This window comes from Podarcis gaigeae (genome assembly GCF_964106915.1).
Source record: "Podarcis gaigeae genome assembly, chromosome: 10".
Classification (NCBI taxonomy): Eukaryota; Metazoa; Chordata; class Lepidosauria; order Squamata; family Lacertidae; genus Podarcis; species Podarcis gaigeae.
In genome coordinates this window covers 36,925,793-36,935,540 of record NC_139686.1, presented here as the reverse complement: position 1 = coordinate 36,935,540, position 9,748 = coordinate 36,925,793, and the positions used below count along the sequence as shown (strand labels likewise).

At 42.7% G+C, this 9,748-nt stretch overlaps 1 long non-coding RNA gene across 1 annotated transcript; it reads left to right on the top strand.

Moving 5' to 3' along the window:
* Positions 1-1,186: 1,186 nt before the first annotated feature.
* On the top strand, positions 1,187-4,549 carry LOC310825679. The gene is made up of 2 exons (XR_014555431.1): positions 1,187-2,017; positions 2,170-4,549. It is a non-coding gene; the product is annotated as an uncharacterized lncRNA (long non-coding RNA).
* The last annotated feature ends 5,199 nt before the right edge of the window (positions 4,550-9,748 follow it).

The following is a 9,748-nucleotide window of genomic DNA, read 5'->3' as shown; positions in this document are numbered from 1 at the left end:
TCTTTCACTTTTTAAAATGTAGTTTTGTGACCTCCTGAAAGCGAGTGGTGGAGATTAATGCAGCCAGCAGGAGCACCACTGCACTCCACACAGAACAACAACAAAAATTTTAAGCGAATAAAAACAGAGAGAAGAAAAATGCCACTGTTTGCTGGGAATAATAAGAACCCTCAGGGTTGACTGAAGAAGGTTTGCTGTCTCGGGTGAAGAATAAAATGGCACTCCCTCCCACATACAAAACTCAACTAGACTTCCAGTTGAATCTTTCTTCAGCGCTGGTGACATGACACTGCCCTCTGCTCAGTGGAGGCTGGTCTATGAGGACAAATGAGATACTGCCGCACCAACCACAGTTTGCCCTCAGCCAGCCCCCACCTGCCTGCTTTCTTACTTATAACAAATCCAGGGTGTGGCTCTGGCTGTTTTCCTCCCTGCTTGCCACTCCGCCAGTCCCACTGAACCTGAGACAACAAGCTAGTTTAGGTTGGCCTAAACTACCCTAAAGCGACGCGGGTGGTGCTGTGGGTTAAACCTCAGAGCCTCGGACTTGCAATCAGAAGGTTGGCGGTTCGAATCCCCGTGACAGAGTGAGCTCCTGTTGCTCGGTCCCTGCTCCTACCCAACCTAGCAGTTCGAAAGCACGTCAAAGTGCAAGTAGATAAATAGATACCGCTCCGGCAGGAAGGCAAACAGTGTTTCTGTGCACTGCTCTGGTTCGCCAGAAGCAGCTTAGTCATGCTGACCGCATGACCCGGAAGCTGTACACTGGCTCCTTCGGCCAATAAAGCGAGATGAGCGCCGCAACCCCAGAGTTGGCCACATCTGGACCTGATGGTCAGGGGTCCCTTTACCTTTAAACTACCCTAAAAGCATCTGCAGCTTTGCTCTTTGACAGAATGACTAGGAGTGGAAAGAGGCATAGGCACAGCTAGAGGACTGGTCCCCCCAGTATCTGCTGCCTGAGGCCATCATCTCATTTTGCCTAATGGTAGGGCTGGTTCTGAGCACACACCTCCATCCTATAACCCTTCCAACCTCCCCAAAGATTCACCAATAGTTTAAGGGTCCAAAGCTGCCCAGCAGTTTCAGGAGCAAAAAATTTGGCAAATTATACCCAATGTAAGCATTAAGTTATGACAAAAAACCCCAGCCCCATATACGATGATGGGCCTGATCTGGTGGTGGCTAATAAGGAAGAGGAGTTTGGACTTTTGATTGATATTTCACTGAAAATCTCAATAAGGATATTATAAGCCTTTAAAAAAGGCTGGAAATGGGCAACTAAAGCTAAAGCCTCTGGGCTAAGGAAGAGCCATGATTGAAGCTTATTTAAAAGAGAAATTGTGTTGAGAGGTTTTCTCTCTCTCCCTCTTTCATAAGAGCTCAGGGTCATTCAATTAAAATGATTGTCAGTCAATTCAGGACAGAGAAAAGACATTGCTTTTTTGCACAATGTATGATTAGCATACAGAATTTGTGACCACCATTTGTCGCAATTGCTCCTGGCATAGATGGCTCGGAAAGGGGATTTCAGCCAAAAGTGCCATGGAAACTAGAGGGATATTTCAAAATTTACCAAACACCTTTCTAATCATTGCTGTATCAAGAGTATTAGTAGTCCTTTCAAAACGGTCAAGTTATCCTCCTCTGCCCTCTTTGAAAAAATAGGGGGGATCTGATATGGAGCAGTGGCAAGGCTATTTTTTATTTTACAAGAAGAGCCTTTGCCCATCTTATTGTTAAGGGTAAGACCTGCCCATTCCACCCAATTATTTAAATTCCCCTCCTGAAACTATCCTTCCCACTTTTACAGGGGTCCTATGAAAGTAATGGTGCTGGGAACATTCAGCACATCTTACATTTTAATCCTCTGAAAAATGCACAGCACAGAACATATCGTTTCAGCTCAACGCCAAGTCAGACTGTCATCCTAAGCACTCCTCTGAATGTCTTTTCCATTGAAATGGTAGACACCTGAACTAGAGCTTTTGAATGCAATCAATAAGACTGCTTTAGAGTAAGTACCCTGAGGATTGCCATAATCTTTTCTCTATAATGAAAAACAGGAAATAGGAATCGATTTTCTATTTGTGGAAGCATTACTGAATACAAAAGATATCACTCTTCTACACTGATCTATTCTTTTTTTACAATTTATTGGCCTCACAGGTTCCAGAATTAAACTCTCCAACCCAACCATGAAACAAAGATTTAGTGATCAGTCTGGCAGGGGACAGAATGAGACAGAACGAGCGCACTGAATTTATGGAGTCAGTCTGGATTAATGGAGTTTGTACAGTAAGCTCAAGTTGGAATACATTTGACGTGTTTTATTATTAATAGTAGTAGACATCTTGCTTCTTTCATTTGGAGAGAACAATCCTGTCATCTCTCATATGGACCCACAGAAGTCAAATCACACAATTGCCACCACAGGCCAGATGGAACCTAGTGATCTAGCACTGGGATGTTTGCCACCCCTTTGGCAAGACACCAAGGCTAACAGCCCAGGAGTGAAGGTTACTCACTGGCTATGCAGAGGCTCTGTCCCAAGCAATGGTGCAATGCAGTCAGGGACTTGGGGGGGCGGCACAGAGATCATATTGAGAACCTTGACTTCCAAGGTAAGAGGGAGAAACCAGCTGGTACCATGCATTCTGGCCTCCTAGATCCTGTGGTTTCTGGATGCAGGTTAAACCAAACTGTACAAGTCCACCTGGCTACTTTCTTGACCTTCCTGACCAAGGCCCATTAGGTTCCTTGCTGATACCCACCCAACCTGTGTGTGTGCTATTCCCCCTATGGGCTTACTGTAGTATAGGGACTAAGACACAGGCACACACCTGTACAGTACTGGATACCATATTTACAAGTTGGAAATGTGGGCTGGATTTGTATGGGAGACATTGGATTGTCTCCCATGTGAACCATCCTTCACATGAAGACCTTCCTCAGATGTTTGACCTACCCATTTAATGTGAAATACAGTGAGTGGCAACATGGACCAGGACTTGGTAGTGGCACTAACATTTTGGAACTTGTCACTGAGAGGTTTAAAAGAGGCAATCTTATACATTGGGAGTAAGACCTACTGAACACTTCCACAGCATGTGAAGCTTTCTCAAAATCAAACTCAATAGCCCCAATTTAATTAAATTTGGCCACACTTAACTCCCACTTCATTTTCAATGAGACTTTTGAATAATTAACTTTCTTTAGGGCCAGTTTATATTCATCAGGATTTAAGCTTAAATGATTTCCTGAATCAATTTTGACTTTGAGGACACAGTTTTAAGAATAGTATCTTTGCCTTTTGCACATCTCTGCAAGCATGTGAACCACACCAGATAAAGACGGAACAGAGCTGAGAGAGCAGAACATACATTTATTTAAGAATCTGGAGATCAAGATCTATTCTGAACTATCGAGGAATACAAACGCATAGTCCAGTCATTGTATTTTTATGGCTCACAGGAAATACTCAGGTGAGATTCCAGACCTATATCTTCATATATTTGGTTTTTCTGACTACTCTCATCTTCTCCAACTTCCTCATCTCCCATGAAAATATTTATCTGTGGGCTCATAGCCGAAATGGTGGCCATGCAACTGGCATTTGGAAATACCATGTCACAATCATTCTCTCCTGTGGATTGCTGTTGTTCTGATTTCTCTTCTTCTCTTTTGTCTGCAGCAGCTGCTTTTTCTGCCGCTGCCCTTTTCTCCTCCTGGCGCATGTCTTGGTACACCTGATGCATGATAAACTGTGTTGTGTTCCTAGGGGCACGCATTCCTGGTGCCCTCCATCCACACAGATTCATGGGGCGCAGTCTCCCCTTTACAGCTGCATGCATAAATGCTAACAAACGCTGACTCTTCCGCTTCCGATTACGGCGGTGACTTCTCCCAATCCTACAACATCTGGATTTCCACTGGTGACTTGCACACCAATGCTTTGCTTTCTCCTTCTTAGGTGATCTTTTCTTCTTCCAATAGCCTCCCCTTTTCTTCCATGGTCTACCATTCCCAGAGAGCATACCGTTCTTCCGTTCGGAAAAGTGACACGCTTTGGGTTTCTTCACTTTGGTATCATGATGGCTACCATGAGACACTCCTGGATCACTTCTTTCACCATTTTGGTCCCTTCTTCCCATGTTGGGCCATTGTTTGGTATATCCTAGTTGCAGAGACAGCTGCTGATAACACCGCCGTCCCTGTCTCCACATTTCAGGAGATAATTGGGAAGCCTCTTCCAAAAAACTACCTTTCCAACTTTCGATTTTTCCTCCCTAGGAGTTTCTCCTTCCACAGCAGCCACTGCTTGTGCTGTTCTGTATTGTGTGGTTTGTGCCTTCTGCCCTTAACCAGCTGGGCACACACTCCTGATTTTCCAGTACTTTTTTTTCCTGGTCGTTTTCTGTTGCTCCCTCTTTCTTTGTAGCTTTGGTGCCACTGCTCATAATACAATGAGACCCCGGTGTGAGATGCTGCTTTGACCCAGATTCAGTGGGCCATAGGTGTCATGCCACTAGGGGTGGTAACTTCCTTTCCTCTTGGGAGCCTTGTATAGATTGAATAAAGCATCGTCATCACCCTAGGCAACAGGGAACCAATCATAAAGCAATGGGTGGGGCTGTAACTGGACATTCCGCCAGCTTTTAACAGGGTGGGGCTGTGATAGGTGTTCTTTTGAGAGCAGCTCTGTAGAATCAAAGACTCTTGTCTTCTTTAGGCTCCAGGGCAACTGACTCCACACAACTGTCATGGTAGCCATGTTGGCGTGCATCTTTTAGCCAGACATAGCTTAAGGCAAATACTATTTTCAGATACCCCAATCCAGTGTAACAGTAATCAATAAAGACTGACCTATGCCACATGACATCTTTAATGACTTCAATGTAAGCTGTTACCAAAGATTAAGTAATGAATCCGTTCTACTTCTCAGAAAAGAAGGCTGAAAAACAAACCCATCTCATGATTTTCCTGTCCAAATTACACAGGGATGATGTGAATAAACTGTCCATGACCCCATATTTAATTTTCTATGTCTGCCATATATATATCAGATTTCGGGACAGTTCCTACAAATGATTGTTGGGTAACAGTCAACATGTTTCTATCTACCCAAACTACTGATGCAGTAACCCTTAACATTCTGTTTTGTGCAGAATGTCTGGGCCCACAAACTGCTAAATATCTTAATGCTCATATGGATTTTATAGCTAGAAACTCTGTTTCTTATAAATGTATGTATTTGGTTATAGTTAAATTTTAATTTTGAATTGATAGAGCACACCCTACAGAATATGCCCTTCTTCCAGTTTATCAAAAGGTTGAAGGCAGAAAAAGCTAACTTTTAAATACCCAAAGGATTAACTACACACTGCAATCAAATACATATAACCCAACCCTGCTATTCTTTTTATTTCCAGGACAGCCATATTGGGGCGGGGGGTGACTTGGAGCAGACAAGTAGCAGGGAGAGGGTTCTCTTAACCCTTTCCTTTCCCAGTGCTACTCAGCTACAAGTAGGTCTGCTCCAGTTGGTTTTTCGTCGTCTTGACTACAAATGTGCTTTGATCTATGCATGGAGAAAGGCTTCAGGGCGGTTTGTAGCAGAGACCTAGCAGGCAGTATAAGGGCCGTTGGGCCCCTCCTGTTCCTCCCTTCCAGTTGTTGTTGTTGTGGTTTGTTATTGTTTTTAAGAAAGCTGGTTTGGATTCAGTTTCAAATGTCTCTGTGTAATGTGTAGTTCGGTCTGGAGCAGAATATCACATAATTCCCTTTCTCAGTTATTGTATGGCATTCCAATTTGGGTACAAGCATTTAATAGAGAAGTTGAACAAATTCAAGTGACTTTTCTTCTTAAGATCCATGGTGACCCTAAATGCATAAGTTACGTAACCCTATGTGTTAAAACCAGTCAACATCTGATGGAAACCAATGCATGGCTCACTACAACCAAGGCATGGCTGAAAGTCCACTTTAGAACAACATCTAACTCCTTCTTAAGCTCAATGCATAAACACCTGGATGGTATAGAGCAATTCAAGATAAAATCCGTAGTTTGGGAATTGCTCTTGAGAGCCTTGAAGCATGTGACAAAAGTTACATATTCTAAATAATCAAACAGCGACTCTACGACCATGAAAGACAGCGCTTGTTACGTCATACTCCTAGATCCTGTTTTCTGGAGGCCTTAGGTATTACAACACCCTACAGAACCTGTGCCAAATATCTAAAGGATCTACTACTCCCTTCCCATCAAAGAGCCTTTATGCTCGCGAGATTAAATGCCTTCCCCTCTGTAGTGACCAAAGGTAGATTCTCACATGCCCCATATCAAGCCCATTTGTGTGCCTGCAACCAAGAAGTACCTGATTCAATGGACCACATTCTCTTAGATTGCTCTCTACACAGTAGACCTTGCCAACTGATGCTGAGCAAAATGTTGGACCTCCAGCCTGTAACTCTGAGAAGTCGTCAAATGAGGTTTCTCATGACAGATCAGGACAAAGATATCCCTGCTTTAGTAGCTTCCTTTTTAGCTACAATTTTACCCGAAAAGGTTCCCAATGAACCATCCTTTCAGGGAACAGACAGGGCGAAGCAGAATATCTAAGTGCACACGATCACAGTGTGACCTTATGACCCTCAACAGATTCACCCTTGTCCTTTTAATTATCCTAGTGACCTGAAATGTTTTAGATTGTGATGCCAATAAGGTCTTTGATTTGATTTGATTTGAAAAATAACTTAATGGGATCCAAAATGGCCACAATATGATCAGAAACACTTCTGTTCACCCCAGGTTCTTTTCCCCTGATTCCCCCATTGCTCCTCAGCCCCTTGTACACTACCCCATGGCTTTCTAATGTGTTTCCCAATCCTCAGGATTAGCTTCCAGGGGGAAAGGAGGGGCTGCAGTGAGACGGGGTGTGTGTGTTGAAAAGCCCCATCATAAGCAGAATGTTGCCATGGAGCTCAGGGTCCAAGTTTTTGTGTTTATGCAGGTAACCACACCTATCAATAGTCTGTGGATTTGTATGCAATAAAGTAACTAGGATTTAATCTAGGGCTCAGCTGATGGGACTAAACCTGCTCCTTCATTCATGGTGGAGAGAGTTATCAATGGATACGTCCCATGATGGTTATGTTCTGCCGCCACAGTCAGAGGCAGAAATGCTCCTGAATACCAGTTATTCGAAATAACAGTATGGGAGAGTGCAGCAATGCTCTAATTCTGCATGCACGTTTTCCACAGGCATCAGGCCAGCCACCGTGAGATCAAGATGCTGGACTAGATGGGCCATTGGTCTGACCCATCTGAAAAGAAGGCTTTTCATTAACATCTGCAGGCAGCCCTGTTTAGGGAAGTTTTTAATGGTTGGCGTTTTATTGTGCTCTTAATACTTTGTTGGGAGCCGTCAAGAGTGGCTGGGGCAACCTAGTCAGATGGGAAGCATATAAATATTATTATTAGTTATTAATTTCCCTATGTCGTCAAGGCCAGGTGGCAAATTTCACCCCATAAACATTTGAATGCTGCAGCCTTTTGCTTTCTCAGATAAAAAGCTGCTATTCACTCCTATGAGAAAAAAGCAAAACACTGCATTCTATTGGAAAGAAACCAAAGTACCATTCTAAACTATGCTGAAAGTTCAGCTTCAGAAGCTTGGCCATTAAATAAAACAAAGGCTCTGCTTCTAATATGTTCCTTCATTGATTCTTATCAGCATGACTGAGAGGAATGACCATTTGAAAAGATAATGAATTATCTCCTTTCATTCTCTATCAGTACAGGAGCTGTCACATATTCAGACTCAGGCTTAATTTCCACCTTGCCTAGCTTTATTCTCCAGACACTTTAGGGAAACCAAAAAGCATGAGAGTTCTGTAATCCTGATACATAGAAGCTTCAGCCAGAATTACTAGATAACTTATCAAGTCCGTTGTTAAAGAGCACCCAACTTTAAACACACACACAAAATACAAATATGAGGATTTGACAAGCTTTATTTATAATATCTCAACACATGATGGCAGTAGTACTCTTTAAAATGGTGATACCAATGCAAGTAAATTATCAACATTCTAAGAACCTGATATTATTTGCAAAGATTGTTTTAAAAAACAAACAAGCCAGAGGTTGGCTAAATTTCTGAGTATTTGCTGTCTTAGTTGCTAGTAAAAAAGATCAACAGTTGTTGACAGAAACCACATGGATAGGAAAAGGAGAGGTCTAAAGATAGATGCATGTGTCTCCTATCATTTCTACTGCACATATGCGTGCAAGTATGGCTTTGACTTTAATCTGCACCCAGTATTAAGAAGAACAACTCTTACAACTGAGGCAATAAACCTTTTGGGCTGAAGGCTGCATTGTCTCATGGTCAACCCCCCCAGCGACTGCATGCCAAAGTGCAGGTTGCCAAAATGTAAACGAATGTGATGATTTTTTCTTTTCTAAAGAAAACTCCGAGGGTTCCCATGCTTTTTATAGTTGGGTGACTATGGGATCAATCAGTTAATATGTATTAATATATACATTAAAGTATTGTTTTAAAATGTACCAGGACTGGCTTAGAGGGCCACAAAAAACAAAAAAAAGCATTTGTCATCATGGAATTGAAACGGAATCCAAAGAAGCCATAAGTACATGGCAAATTGTGGGAGGCAGGTCTTAGTAGACTACAACTCTTGGGAACCAGTTGTAGATCATGGGCCATGGATTAGACATCCCTGTCTCACGACAAATAGATAGCAACACTTGTGATATCTCAACTGAATATTAACAAATATTTGCCCTTGAAACGAAGCCCCTATTTTGACCATTTTTAAGGGAGTAATGAAAGGGCCGCAGAGAATAAATGCTGGTCCTGTGAGCAAATAACTATATAGACTCACCCTCTAGTCTCAATGGTCTTGGCAACCAAGCCAATGCCTTTGCTCCTGCATATAATTTTGTTGCACTGTGCTGTAGCAATGAAAGTAGAGCAGCAGAATGGTAAGCACTGGCTGGCTAGGCATTGGAGTGAACATCTGAGTACACATTGGAATACATGTAAGAATGTCCCTTTAAGCACAAATCACATTGCTCTCAAATGAATGTTATTTATTTATTCAATAGAAGATTTATTGCTTATAGCTATAGACCATTGCATATAATACAAATAAAAAAAGCAAATGCCTAAAATACAGACAGTCAAAGTGCGAGTCTGCAATAAATCACACCATTCAAAGTTGGAGTTAACACTTTATTAGCAAAAACACAACCTTCACAGACTTGGCTGAGTGTCAGGCCTAATGAGCACAACAGCTCATCCCTGGTAGTTTTATGCCATGAATCAGTTGCCAAGAAAAAGTCCCAACCTCCCTGCAGCCTTCTAAGTCTCTCCTCTCCAGAGCTTTCCACAAGCAATCAGGGACTAAGCCTATGTGCAGCCTGTCGCTGCTCCGTTCATTTCAGCCCAATTCTGGTTCTGGGAAGCAGGGAGGGAGGGGAGCTTGTGGCAGCATGAGATGGAGCAAACTGCCACACTCAGAGCTTTGGGAAGGTCAGTTGCTTCAGTAAGTCCAAGCCATCTATTTACTCTGACCCTGACTAATTGCTACATTCCTTCTGTCTGCCATGTAATCTGCGTCTATTGGAGCCGGTCACAGCCAGGACAGGACAATTCTAATTTAAGCAGGAGAACTGACCACTGTAGGCACTGCTCTGTTTTAAGGACAGTATCTTCTTCTTCTT